This window comes from Triticum urartu, chromosome 6A, assembly GCF_056163025.1.
Source record: "Triticum urartu cultivar PI428250 chromosome 6A, HENAU_Tu73, whole genome shotgun sequence".
Lineage (NCBI taxonomy): Eukaryota > Viridiplantae > Streptophyta > Magnoliopsida > Poales > Poaceae > Triticum > Triticum urartu.
Window position 1 is genome coordinate 119,777,376 of NC_141878.1, and position 15,753 is coordinate 119,793,128.

Here is a 15,753-nt window from a genome sequence, read left to right on the forward strand (position 1 = left end):
AAATAATGAAGGCCCGTCCATCTTGGAGAATAGGACAGAAGATTATGTTCATGCTTTTCCATGGCTCTAAAGCGAATATCCTGTTTATTGACCATGTTGCGAGATGAAGCCACTTTCAGAAGGTTGTGGATGCGCGGGGTGGTGCCTGGGCCTTGTCCTGGGGCTTGGCGGCCTCACCCTTGGTTAACTGTAGGCAAAGTAGCACTGTTCGAGGCGTGCTTTGTACGGTTGAACCTGTATAAGTACTCATACTGCTTTCAGCTTTGGTTGTTAAGTGCCCCTGCTAGTTTCAGTTAAGGTTGTTAAGTACTCCTGCTGCTTTTACAGTCTGTCGTGTTTCTTCAGTCCTGTCTTCCTCCAGCCACCAAAACCAAACCAGCACCGGCGGGGCCGCCTGCTTCCGCCTCCCACGGCTAGCTGTGCCTCAGCGCACGCATCGCCGCCCCACCGTCTCCTAAATCATTAACGCCGACGTCCTCCGCGCGCTTTGGTGCGCTCGCCGCGGCGCCGCCCTCTCGCGTTGTCAACATGGTCAACAAACAACAGGAATTGGCAGAAGTACATGGAGAGGATGACAGTAGGGGCCCACCACGTCAGCGTATGAAAAAATAAAATGCTTCCTCCTAGTGTTTTCCTGACATCTAGGACCCATGACATTGTGAGCGTATATAGTCAATAGACAAGAGAACAGCACAAGATCGGCTGACACCTGGGACGTAGCTACTCGAGCAGTATTTTTTTTCTTTGGTATTGTTGAGATGGAGCAGGGTTTGAACTGGGTTGTGGCCCGTCTAGCCCAGGCTTATATTTTATGTTCACCATGTGACCAGCCCAGCTATTTTTTCTTTGTGAAAATGAGCCAAGTTTATTTTTTCTGAAGAATACCCAACCCAGGCCTACTTATTTTTCTATGCCCTGATGGGCTACAACTCTTTCAAGACGCCTGCAAATCTTGAAAGTAATATGAAATGGGTTGTAAATATAAAAACAGATGACAAATTGGCAATTACTTTATAATTTATGAATTTTTTCACATTTTCATATTCCTATTTCACTGGGCATTAACCTAATTTAAATATATCTTCAAAGTACTTTAAATCTGGCTTGACATTTCGGTATTAAAAATAGTTTGGAACCCATAGAAATATGCGAAATTGGCCCTGGCCAACCAAAAAAATGACTGCAATAAATTGCATAAGAAGTTGCCATGAGCTATATATAAATTATTAAAAAAAGAGGGAGTGTTTTGACTTGTGAACCTGTTTAGTTGACGCGTATGCAAGATTTTTTTAGTTATTATATACGTCAACAAACGATTCTAGCAGACGTAACCGTTGGATGTCAATCCAACGACCGTCGTGTTTCTTCAATCTCTGATCTTCTTGCTCCAGCCGCCAAAGCAGCGCCGGCGGGACCGCCTACTCCCGCCTCCCATGGCCGGCTGTGCTGTCGCGCAGGCCTCAACGCCCCCCTACTACTCCCACCGCTGGCCAGGGCATCCCTCTACTCACCCACACCCCCTGTTATTCTGCGGCGACGGCAGCCCCACACCGCAGCCGAACCGGTGAACCCTCGTACTCCTCTCCGCGCGGGCTTCCACTATCGCGTCTTCCCCGGCTCCGCGTCGTCCCCTTCCTAGGCCTCGCCGTCGTCCACCGCCGTGGTGCTCTCGGCGCGGTGTGGTCAATGTGGTCAATGACCGACTTCCATCGGAAGAGTACTGTACAAGGAGAGGCTGACAGCTGGGTCCACGGCAGCCGCAAGGAAGTGCCTCCTTATTACGTGGAAAATAATTATTCCTCCACCTGACAGCAGGGACCCACCGGACGAGCCACCAGTATTTCGCGAAAAAAACAATTCCCCCTGACTGCTGGGACCCACAGGACGGGCCACCGTATTTCGCGAAAAAATGTTCCCCCCGCTGTCAGCTCAGACCCACCGAAAGTGCCTCCTTATTATGCACAAAAAAATGAATACCCCCTGCTAGCTGGGACCCACCTTGGTGGGAGGCTGACTTGTGGGCCTACTAAGTTGACTAGGACGGAGGCCTTTGTCAACTTTAGTCAATATATGAAGGATTCTAGCTCCAGTGACCGTACGATGTCCATCCAATGGCCGTAGTGCTTCTTCAACCTCTGGTCTTTTCGATCCAGCCGCCCAAAGCAGCGCAGGTCGTGCCGCCTACTCCTGCCGCCCGTGGCCGGCTATGATGCCACGAAGGCCTCACCGCCCCCTACTACTCCCACCGCTGGCCAGGCCATCCCTCTACGCACCCACACCCCCTGTTATTCTGCGGCGATGGCAGCCTCACACCGCAGCCGAACGAGTGAACCCTCATACTCCTCTACGCGTGGGCATCCATTGCCGCGTCTTCTCCGGCTCCGCGTCTTCCCCTTCCTAGGCCTCGCCATCGTCCACTGCCCTGGTGCTCTCGGCGTGACGTGGACAACGTGGTCAAGGAATGGCTTCCATCGGACGTGGACTGTACGTGGAGAGACTGACAGCTGGGTCCACGGCCGCAGCAAGGAAGTGCCTCCTTATTACGCGCAAAATAACTATTCCTCCACCTGACAGCGGGGACCCGCCGGACGGGCCACCGTATTTCGCAAAAAAAAAAACGTTTCCCCCTGACTACTGGGACCCAACAGCTACATCTTCGCACGCAAGGAAGTGCGTCCGAAAAAAAATGATTCGCCCCCTGACTGCTGGGACCCACCAGCTACATCTTCGCATGCAAGGAAGTGCGTCGAAAAAAAATGATTCGCCCCCCTGACTGCTGGGACCCACCAGCTACATCTTCGCACGCAAGGAAGTGCGTCCGGGCAACAAACAAAACAAAACGATTCCCCCCTGACTGCTGGGACTCAGCAGCTACACCTTCGCACGCAAGGAAGTGCGTCCGAAAAAAAACGATTCGCCCCCCTGACTGCTAGGACCCACTACATCTTCGCAGGCAAGGAAGTGCTTGACAGTCGGGACCCACCTGGTCAAAGCGTACGTAGCGTTGTCATTCTGGTCGCGAACGTGTACGTACATATATACTGGTCGATGTAGAGGTGCGCACGTGTCGTAGTAGAGGCGCGTACGTGTCGTAGTAGAGGCGCGCATGTAGCATGTACACGTACGTACAACGGCCAGGGTGCAAGAAGGAAAATATGGCCACATATGTACATACGGGCAGGGTCTCGAACGCCTACTCACGCATATGTACGGCCAGGGCTCGTGTACATGGCTGGGTCGGAACGGAGAAACAGCGTCGTTGTCATGTTCATGGGGAGGCAACGGAATGTGTCGTGTTCATGGGGAGGCAACGGAATGCGTCGTGTTCATGGGGAGGCAACGGAATGCGTCGTGTTCATCGGGAGGCAACGGAACGCATGGGAGCCAACCGGCTGGGTCGAAACGGAATGCGTGGTCGTGTTCATCGGGAGGGCTTGGACAGAACATGCGATGGAAATGAGGCCTGGCGTACCGCAAAACGGAGGAAACGGCCTTGTGTTCGACCGGCCATGTTCGAAACGGGATCCTGTTCATCGGGAGGGGTCTGGCATACCGCAAAACGAAGGATACGGACCTCCTACGGTCGAAACGGGGGTCCTGTTGATCGGGAGGGGTGTGGCGTACCGCAAAACGGAGGAAACGGACTTGTGTTGGAGCGCTATGGTCGAAACAGGGGTCCTGTTGATCGGGAGGGGTGTGGCGTACCACAAAACGGGACTCCACGGGATACTATTCATCTCCACCGTCGACCTCCTCCAGCCTCCACAGGCTCCTGTTCATCCAGCCTCCACCACGTGCTACTCCACCGGCTACTGTTCAACCACCCCTCCACGGGCACCCCTCCACCGTCTACTGTTCATCCAGCCCTCCACACCACGGGGTCCTGTTCAACCACCCCTCCACGGGCACCCCTCCACCGTCTACTGTTCATCCAGCCCTCCACACCACGGGGTCCTGTTCATCCAGAGGAAACGCCACCGCTCACCGTTCATCCACCCCCCCCCCCCGCAATGCTCACTGTTCATCCAATCGATCGGCTTCAGTTAGCAGCAGTAGGGAAGGAATCGCTCGATCGGGTTCTGTCGTGGGTTTGTCACGGCAGATGTCCTCATGAAAGGACTTAGTCGTGGAGCCATCGCAACGGGTTAGCTTAAAGGGGTTAAACCGGACAAGGGGACACGGGGAGTTTACACTAGTTCGGCCCCTTCGATGAAGGTAAAAGCCTACGTCTAGTTGTGATTGGTATTGCTAGGGTTTCGACGACCAGGGAGCGAATCCACTTTGACTGGCCCTCGAGTTGTCGTTTTCTGTCCTCAAACCATGGTCGGGCCGTCCCTTTATATACACAGGTTGACGCCCGCCGGTTTACAGAGTCCCGAGGCCAGATCATAGAGATGTCCAGCTCGGTGACGGTGTCCTGGACTAGGGGGTACTCACCACGTCGTCTCCCGATCTATTAGATTGGGCCGAGGCCCCCATGGCCGTATACTCATGGGCCAGTTCGGACAACTGCCGCATACAAGGAAGATTCCACAAGACTTGGCGATCAAGACAAGGACTTCTCCCCACCGGCGTATTCGTCTAGGACTCTTGTTAACCTAGGCCTCTGGTGCATTATATAAACCAGGGCCAGGCTAGTCGATAGAGAATATACAACTCCATAATCAACTCCATATACAACAATCATACCATAGGCTAGCTTCTAGGGTTTAGCCTCCTTGATCTCGTGGTAGATCTACTCTTGTACTACCCATATCATCAATATTAATCAAGCAGGACGTAGGGTTTTACCTCCATTAAGAGGGCCCGAACCTGGGTAAAACATCGTGTTCCCTGCCTCCTGTTACCATCCGGCCTAGACGCACAGTTCGGGACCCCCTACCCGAGATCCGCCGGTTTTGACACCGACACTCGGTCTCTATTCCTCTAATTTACAATACAAGTTTACATGATAAAGTCGGTTCACATCTACAGGCTTTAATCTATCTTTGGGCCTTGGACCTTCTTAAAGCACCAGTATCTTCTCATCTTCATGGGCTTCAATCTTCATGGAGCTAATCCGGCCATGCCTAGCCGGTTTACCTCCAGTAACTATATCCCCAACATTAGGCCCCAGATTGATTTGAACCTGTTCATGTCAATCTCCAATACTTTAGAAAAATTCTTGCTCTGGCACCTTTGTATAAATCTGGTAAATCATCGTGACATCATCCTTTAAATCCACAACCAATCGTTATGACATCATCTACCCGTTGAAGTCGAAGATGCCCTTCATTAATGATCGTTTCAACCCTCGAGGCGTCATCCTTAATAACTATCCATTTCGAGCTCCTCGAATTACGCACCTGTCACTTATCGGGTCACCTTATAAATAAGACCACGGGCCCTTCTCTTTATCCCCTTCGTCTCCACTTCCTTCTTCTTCCTCCTCGCGACATCTCTGTCTCTGAGCGCCGCCGCTACCGAGCTTTTCCACCGTTCCTCCACCGGCCGCTGCATCAACCTGGTTGTACCAGAAAACTGCGGTGCTCCTTTGTCTTTCCCTTTCCCCCTTTGTAGATCTGTTGAATGTTCGTTCTTCGCAGTTTATCAAAGTTCATCGGGGCTCCAGTACGGCTCTGTTCCTCCTCACCTATGGATTTAAAAACTTCACGCTTGATATATTGCGCGTAAATAGCTTACTTTCCGCTACCAAAACAAACCTTTTGTACGCAAAAACCGATCTAAAGCATTACAAACTGTTGTGGGTCCAACCCTTGTTAGGTCAAAATATTTTTGCTTTCCTATCTTCAGTAGATCCAAAATTTCCATGCCCTCTTGCGGAATCTATTTCTCCTTACTTAGTCATTTTACCTTGGGTCTGTATCCTCTTTACCATGTAGGCGGTTTACCCTTGTAAAAACAATCTATCTCATACCATTAGTCCCCTGGTAAACCGGCAAACCCCCTTTACATTCATTGTAACAGTCCGGTTTAACAACACATGTATACGCAGACTAAGGCATAGCCTAGTGGTGGGAAGGGGCTGATGCCTTCCCACCCACCCAGGTTCAAGGCATGGTACTTGCAATTTGGGTTTGTTGCACCAATTATACTGTAGGGGGTTCCCTTACAGTCTTTCTGTCAAAAAAACAACACATGTATACCCTTGATATGACCTTGTCATTCATTATTGTATCAGTCTCCAGTTTACGCTATTTCACATATCTGTATATCTTTATTCCATCGCATCTTGCGTACCACCATGAATGATTTGTAAACCGGCATTTCTTTCTTAGCTTTTTGTTTCACAATGGCCAAACAGTTTTACGCTTGCAACTGGGCTTCTTCCCGGGTCACGGAAGAATAGTTGAACGGAATGGTCAATATCGGCACCTTGCCCAAGAAAACTGAAATTCAATGGCGAGTTCTAGGAACAGAGAATCCTCCTACCCCGAGGTAGGGTGAGGTAGTTGTCTTTGTCGACCACATAGGCCGTGGTTTCAAACTGCCCGGGTCGAAGTTTTTCCGAGATGTTCTTGCCAGTTTCCAACTCCATCCTCAAGATATCAGACCCAACTCGGTGTCCAATCTATGCAACTTCCAAGTCTTCTGTGAAGTGTACTTACAAGAAGAACCAATTGCTAAGCTATTACAGGACTTTTTTCATCTGAACCGGCGAACAAAATTTGTAAATGGTCCCAACACTGAACTTGGTGGTGTCTCTGTTCAAAAGCAGAAAGAAGTTGAATTCCCTCATGCCAAACTGCACAGTCACCTAAGGAATGGAACCAGACTTGGTTCTACTGCATAGATACCTCTCCTGAAGATGAGAACCCTCTTCCAGGCTATCATGATCACCGGCTTTCCAACACTCATCCATTGCCGCAACGTTTAAGTTCCGCGGAACGGGCCAAATATGCCCCTCAACTCGCCAAGCTCCGGGCCTTTATGTCCAACGGTTTATCAGGCGTTGATTTTGTGCGTTGCTAGATATCTTGGAGCATCTTGCCACTAAGCCGCCGCCCTGGTTTAATGTGTGAGTACACAAGTGAATTAGAAGACCCCCAACGCCACATCAACATTCAGTTAACCGATGAAGAGGTCACTGAAGGCGTTAAGAAAATTTTGAATGAACCAGAATCAGTCTGTCGCCAAACCGGCTTGAACCCCTTCTACACTCAAAATAAACTGCCTGTTGTAAGCACTATGCTTCCTTTTTATCTTTGATACCTTTAAATTGTTCAACTTGTAAGCTTTCTTCTGTTTGTGTATAAACAGGGTGATGATCCCTTCTGGAAGCAGAAATTCGCAGATAAAGCGGCAAAGCCATCCCGTCCCAAAACCAAAGCCGTCAAGCGAACCTCAAAGCGGAAAACAGCCGAACGTATCAACATGGAACTTGATGAAGATGTAGAGGAACCGGAAGTTGAGGTAGAACTTGACTCCCTTGGCTCCCTTTTCATGCATCTCATTAACAATGATCTTTATCAGGAGGACGTAGAAGGCAGCCAGGCTGATGATGTAGAGGTAATTACCCTTTCTTCCGGTTCAGACTCTATGCCAACACAAAAAACCCGTCAAGCGGTCCGGAAAGTAAGCTTTTCTCATCCTCTTGCTTACTTGGATCCAACATTTATTTTGAAGACGCGGCAGCATGAAGCTCGCCAGACAACCCGGCACAGCGGCCAACTGGTCACTTCGGCCAGTTTACCTGATACCCCGGTTCGGAAGCACCGATCTGAGGTCTCCCCCACTTCTGACAATTCTTATCCCAAGGCAGGTTATTTCAGACAACCTCTTAATCTGTCTGATTCAAATTATCAGGTGACACCTCCCTCATCCTCTGGCGAGTCAACAGCAACCCTACTCCCTCCTCTCAAAACTGTAGCTGGGCAAGTACTCAAACCCTTTCTTCGAATGTTTTACATATTCTGAGTAATATGCTAAATTTTCACCTCTTTTATTTTTGTTTGCAGAGCCAAAGCCAGACCCAGCAAAAAAGCTTGGGCGAACAATCCGTCTGAAGACCAGGTGGTTCTTGAACAGAAGCAAACAGATGAACCGAACCAAACTCGTGAACCGGAAGGTCCCCATCCTGACGCTAACTTTGATGAGCCACCCCCTCAAGACCGGAATATTAATGAACAAACTGAAGCTAATACTACTGTTCCTGATACTGAATCGGCAGCTCCAATCCAGGTTAGTCCGGTGAGAGTTACTAGCACTCCACCATCACCCACAAAAACTACTAGAGGCCCAGGAGATGACGTTATCATTATTGGCATGGGCCACAACTCTCCTGGCCATCCTATAATCTTGTCTAAACATAGCGCCAAAGAAGAGCGTGCTCCCTTGGAGAAGGGTAAATGGAGCACTGATTTGTCAAGTTATGCTCATCTCAACGCTGAAGAACTCCATTCTGGTTTTTTAAACCGTCTGCACTCAAACCGAGATTATGAGGTCGGTTTGGTGAACTTGATGAAGGAACGCTATGAGGTATTTTCATCTCCCTTTATTTCTTGATTCCAAAGTTGAAACACTAGCCCAAGTAGCCCCCAAGGGCCGTTTTATGATGTTAATCCTAAACCGGGACTTTTTAATCCTCTCCCGCTGACCCTCAAAATGTCAGGTCCTTAGTGAAAACAAAAACCGATACTTTACCAATGTAGTTATGTAGCTTCCATCAGTGTAGCCCTCAAAGGACGGTTTAGCGTTGCGAGGTAATCCGGGTCTTGAATCCATGCGTCAGTTTCGAACAGATGTACATTAGCCCCCAAGTGTCAAGGATAATGCTTGCATTGTTCTTGAGACTTGTAAAAGATGTATTGATAATAGAGCAAATAAGCATTATCCCCCATGTACGAAGTGCATAACTTGTTATACGCTTAGTACTTAGAAAATACGTATCTTGTTGTTGACATATCTTCGCTGTTACAGGCCGAGCTAAGCAATAGAGATTCCCGAATCGCTGACCTGCAAGAGAACGTGAAGTCCCAACAAGAAGAGGCTGTGAAAGCCAAGGAGGACCTGACCAATGCTCTGACAGCTATGGAAAAGCTAAAAGAGACTTTTAACAAGGAGCGTGCTGTCTGGGAAACCGAAAATGTCGGTTTAACCAAAAGAGCTGAGGATGCCGAAGCAGCCCTGAAGCCAGTTGTAGATGAACTAACTGGCTTGAAGTGGCAAATCAACGCCATGACGTCCGCTGTATTTGGTAAGTATCTCCTTAAGATGTTTGTCCAATTTATGAGATCTCAGTTTGGCTGATATTAAACCATGACAGGCACTCGCATTACTCATCTGGGCGCTGATATGCGGATGAAGCTTAAAGAGGCTTACACCTTAATAGAACAGCTTTACTCTGGATCCCAGCGTGCTATATGCACTACAGCCTACAATAAACCGGCACCAACACTTATAAAAGAAACCCTTGAGAAGCTGGCCATGCTACCAGCCAGGATTACTGAACTGAAGAAGGCAGCTGCAAGAGCAGGAGCGCTGACCGCACTAATCTGGGCCAAGGCATGGATTCTGAATCTTGAAGCGGATGACATTATTAAAGGATGTCCAAGTGTGAAGGAAGACGGTTCAAACTTCAACAATGATGATCTCCGAAGGCTGACGAAGGAAATGCGGCCAATAGCCAGCAAACTGACAGAAGACACAGACTTATCTCATTTCCAGCCGGCTTACGACACTGAAGGGAAAAGACAGCCTACCGAAATCCATGAAGTCGAAGAACTTGTGCCTCCAATCTGTAAGCATACTTACGCTCCTGACATTAACCCCTCCAGCCTTATCCATGAAGAAGCCATGTTTCAAGTTTTAACCGGAATCGATTGGTCAACGGTTGATTTCCAGCGTCTGGGGAGGGATGAAGAATAAGTGATTGCGCCAAATGATCCTCAATCGTCAAGCCGTCCAGACGAAGCATCTTAAACCGACAGACGGTTTACCAGCTATTGTGTGCCACTGCTTTGAAACAATTATTCAATTGGAGCCGTTTTGAAGCTTCTTGTAATAGGTAGCAAAAAACCCCATTATCTACCATGCCCTCGAGCATGTTTATGTTGCTTTGACATGTGGAAAACTTGTTTCACTTTTGGGGATCTATTTATGCATAGCCCATGATGATTTTTGTTCCTGGATACAAGAACTTAAAAGTGTCCTAGTGGTTTACCACCGGACGGGTCATGATGCCCAAAAATATTCAATACTTGGATGGATAATCAAAGTTTGTATTAAAAATAACATCTGCAACATACCTCGTTGGTTGACCAACTGCTTGTATGGGAAAAGCAAAAACACCAATCCGGAGCATTAATAACTCCTGGCCCTCATACCGTTGCATGCAGAAATCATATTGGGCTAAAAAGCCGTTTGAGTTGTTTGTATAAGAATGGTGACATCTAGTCAAAACCAGACCGGAGCAATTTGCTACCGGTTAGAATCTGATCATGTACTGACAACTAAGCGTTGAAAGTCAAGCCGGGTTGTAATGAACACCGGTTTGTCAGAAAAATGTTTATAAATCCTTTATCATAAAAATAGCAAAAATACAAGAAATATGCAAGGCTTTTCATGGGCTGCCAGGCCCTAAATCGAGGCTTTTCATGGGCTGCCAGGCCACTGAGTTATACCATTTTACAAAGCCTTTTTAAGATGGACCTCAATCTTTAACCAATCACCGATTTAACTTTGACAAGTTCAGGGTCCATGGGATTGTCTTGTCAAACGTTTGATGGGTCATACCAGGTTTACCTGGACGGAGTGACTTACTTAAAGAGGCAGGATAACCCGGGGTTTGACGGTTTAAGATTCGTATCTGTCAACCCCATACGACGGAAGGTATCATAATATAGAATGTTGATACTACTTCCCCCATCCATGAGTACCTTAGTGAACTTATATCCCCCAACTTGAGGGGCCACCACTAAGGCCAGATGACCCGGATTGTCAACCTGGGGCGGGTGATCCTCTCTACTCCATAAAATGGTTGCTCAGACCAGTGCAAATACTGAGGCACCGCCGGTTCAACAGAGTTCACCGCCCTCTTGTGAAGCTTCTGATCATGCTTACACAAGCTAGTGGTGAAAACATGATATTGCCCACTATTTAACTGCTTAGGGTTGCTCTGATAACCCGACTATTGTTGCTGCTGTTGGTTCCCCTAATGGTTGTAACCTCCCTGGTTGCCCTGGTTCCCTTGATTGTTGTGTCCGATTTGATTGCCCTGAAATCCTGAACCGGAGCTGCCGCCTCCATAACCCGGCCCGTGGAAACCACCTCCTGAACCACCGTGCGGGCCATTATCGTACTGAAACATATTGGAGTTCTTGAAATCTCACATGATATAACAATCCTTCCAAAGATGTGATGCTGGCTTCTCCTTTGATCCATGCTTTGGACAGGGTTGATTTAGCAGGTGCTCCAAATTGGAGACTGAACCTCCGCCCCTCTGGGGCTGCTTGCCCTTACGGCGCTGACCATTCTCCTGAGCATTGTTGTTAGCCACAAAGTCCAAACTGTTGTCAGCTTTGCGCTTACCATTATTCCCATGGCCTACTGGATTATGCTACTGACCCTTGGTGTTGCCGTTCTTTTTCCCTTTCCCCGGTTTCTCCTCCTCTGAGTCAGGGTCTTTGGTATTATCTGAATCGGCATACTTAACCAAAGCGGCCATAAGCGTTGACATATCATTGCAGTGACGTTTGAGCCTTCCTAACTTCTGTTTGAGCGGTAGAAAACGGCAATTGCCCTCCAACATTAGCACTGCAGTATCTGCATTGATACGATCCGATGAATGCAAAATAGCTGAGACCCGCTTTACCCAATGGGTCGTGGACTCCCCATCCTCTTGGACACAAGCGGCCAGATCCACAATTGACATGGGCTTCTTACAAGTATCTTTGAAGTTATGGATAAACCGGTGCTTCAATTTAGCCCATGATCCGACAGAGTTAGTTGGTAAGCTCTTCAACCAAGTACGAGTTGTTCCTTCCAACATCATGGTGAAGTATTTAGCACATACTGCTTCATCCACATCTAACATCTCCATTGCCATCTCATAGCTTTCAACCCAGGCCTCTGGTTGCAGATCGGCGGTGTAATTGGGTACCTTACGAGGTCCTTTGAAATCCTTGGGCAGTCGCACATTACGCAAAGTGGGGGTGAGACACGGCACCCCTAAGGAACTGAATACCACCCCTGGCTCTACTGAAGCGGTAGGGTGATCCGGAGTAGGTTGACGGGCTCCGCGTAGAGCTGCTAACTCGGCCTCTCGATGCACGCGGCCATGATCCACCACATCATGCGCATTAGCACCTCCCCCTGCCGGGTTTATCCCTCGCGGCGAGTTACGGCGACGTGCACTGCTTGACACAGCCGGTTCATCCTCAACGTGTCTGTTGTAGCTCCGGCTTGGACGGGGGGTGGAATGAATCCTCTCACGATTGTGCGAATAAGCCTGCTGCTAGTTTAGAGCTGTTTAAAGGAGATCTCTGGCCTGTCGTGCCTCAATCGCAACTGGTGATTCGCCGTTGGTTGGGAGGGCTGCCAACTGTGAAGCGGTGGCCACAATGTTGTCCAACGGGTTGGAGTAATGCCCGGGGGGCGTCGGAACATACTGTGGCACAATGTTGTTCTAACGAGGCGGGTCCATCATGCGTGGCTGAACCGGCGCTCCTGTTCCCGGCACATCCGTCTGGTTTAATATTGGCTGGTTACTAGTTCTTGCTCCTGGCGTGTTGAAGAGATTTCTTGGCTGATAACTCGGCGGGAGATGTGATCGGTATCTTCTTCTCATGACTTCCTCTGAAGCATTCTGATCCAGCCTAAGCCGGTAGGCCTGAGCTTCCAACTCGGCCCGTTCTGTAGCCATCCTAGTGTTCTCTGCCGCTAGGTCCGCTTTAGCCTGAGTTATCTGATCTTTCACCTTTGCGATCTCCGCGTTGTGCTGATCTCGGGCTGCTGCATCCACCTCCGTGGCCATCAATGTTGCCAAAGCGTCGAACAATTCAAACATAACTTAAGCCGGAGGTGGCGCAGAGCTCCATGCCCCCGCCGACGTGGCTGTTGCTGAACCGGAGAGCATCACTGCGGCGGTTGATGAGTGGGGCGCTGATTGTGTACCGGCCATGAACATAGCGGCCCGGTTTGGCAGATCAGGGGAGTCTGGAATACTGTTGCCCTTGGAACCTCCACTAATCCGGCCATCCTGCAACTGATAGAGCGATTTGGTTTCTCCAGAAGACTCGTCATCGGAGCAGACAACGGTTTCTCCATCGGATGTCGGTCCGTCCTCATATGCTGCTCCATGGATGACACCCACGAAAACATGCCTTGCCATGGGCTGAACCGGGGAAGGGCTTGCACGCTGAGCCGTCTCGATGATGTCGGTGCCGGTGTCCGGCTCAGGGCCCGGTTCGCCAATCTTGCCGATGAAGACGTGAATCCCACCAAAGGGGACCCGTTACCCGTATTCGATTGAATCGGCCTCGGGGCCCCATCCCGCATTGTCGATGTAGAGCTTGCCGCGACGACTCTTCGTCATCCGGCCCACAGCGTATCCCTTGAGTCCATCAAAGCTGCCCTTCAAGAACTCAAAACCATCGTGCGATAGCCCCACGGTGGGCGCCAACTGTCGTGGGTTTGTCATGGCAGATGTCCTCATGAAAGGACTTAGTTGTGGAGCCATCGCAATGGGTTAGCTTAAAGGGGTTAAACCGGACAAGGGGACACAGGGAGTTTATACTAGTCCGGCCCCTTCGATGAAGGTAAAATCCTACGTCTAGCTGTGATTGGTATTGCTAGGGTTTCGACGACCAGGGAGCGAATCCGCTTTGACTGGCCCTCGAGTTGTCGTTTTCTGTCCTCAAACCGTGGTCGGGTCGTCCCTTTATATACACAAGTTGACGCCCGCTGGTTTACAGAGTCCTGAGGCTAGATCATAGAGGTGTCTGGCTCGGTCTCTATTCCTCTAACTTACAATACAAGTTTACATGATAAAGTCGGTTCACATCTACAGGCTTTAATCTGTCTTTGGGCCTTGGGCCTTCTTAAAGCGCGAGTATCTTCTCATCTTTATGGGCTTCAATCTTCATGGAGCTAATCCGGCCATGCCTAGCCAGTTTACCTCCAGTAACTATATCCCCAACAGGTTCAGTTAACAGCCATCGATCGATCGCTCGGGTTCAGTAACGCATAGCCTGCAGTGCAATCGCTCGGGTTCAGTTAGAGCCCAACGCCTCGCTCGGGTTCAGTTAGTGCCAACGCCTCGCACACACGCGCGTACGTGTACGAGAGAAACGTGCATCGCTCGGCCCCCGACCTCCCACCGTAACCAGAAACTACCCGAAATTTTCCTACCCCTCGCTTCTACCACGGTTTTTTTCCGTCATGGACGGCCCAAAGAATGTCATGCAGCTGCGTCTCCGGCCCGCCTAGGACGAAAAGTCCATTTTCTGGTGCTGTTGCCGGGGAGCATAGCACTATTCTTTGAGTCACTTGGGATTTATATTTGCTTATCATTATGAAGAACTTAAAATTTCCAAGAACCAAGATTTATCCCTCAACTACGAGGGGAGGTAAGGAACTGCCATCTAGCTCTGCACTTGATTCACCTTCTGTTTTGAGTAAGCTTGCGACACCTAAACCTGCTTCTGCTATTCGTTCTGATATGTCACATGTTATTGATGATGCCACTTCTGCTATACATGATACTTATGATGAAACTACTTCTATGCTTGATACTACTGTGCCACTGGGTAAATTTCTTGACGAACAACTTGCTAGGGCTAGAGAGATTGAAAATATTGAATATGATAATACTGATGAAAGTGACGATGAAGACTTGCCTGTTATTCCTAAGGGTTATGTTTTCACTATGTGTTAATGCTTTGTTCTGGTAATCTATTAAAAGGAGGCCTTAATATCCCTTAGTTTCCGTAAGGACCCCGCTGCCACGGGAGGGTAGGACAAAAGATGTCATGCAAGTTCTTTTCCATAAGCACGTATGACTATATTCGGAATATATGCCTACATTAAATTGATGAACTGGAGCTAGTTCTGTGTCACCCTAGGTTATGATTGTTACATGATGAACCGCATCTGGCATAATTCTCCATCACCGATCCATTGCCTACGAGCTTTCCATATATTGTTCTCCGCTTATTTACTTTTCTGTTGCTATTGCTATCATCACTACAAAATACCAAAAACACTACTTTTGCTACTGTTACCACTACTATCATATTACTTTGCTACTAAACACTTTGCTGCAGATATTAAGTTTCCAGGTGTGGTCGAATTGACAACTCAGCTGCTAATACTTGAGAATATTCTTTGGCTCCCCTTGTGTCGAATCAATAAATTTGGGTTGAATACTCTACCCTCGAAAACTGTTGCGATCCCCTATACTTCTGGGTTATCAAGACTATTTTCTGGCGCCGTTGCCGGGGAGCATAGCTCTATTCTTTGAGTCACTTGGGATTTATATCTGCTTATCATTATGAAGAACTTGAAATATCCAAGAACCAAGATTTATCCCTCAACTATGAGGGGAGGTAAGGAACTGCCATCTAGCTCTGCACTTGATTCACCTTCTGTTTTGAGTAAGCTTGCGACACCTAAACCTGCTTCTGCTATTCGTTATGATATGTCGCATGTTATTGATGATGCCACATCTGCTATAAATGATACTTATGATGAAACTACTTCTATGCTTGATACTACTGTGCCACTTGGTAAATTTCTTGACGAACAACTTGCTAG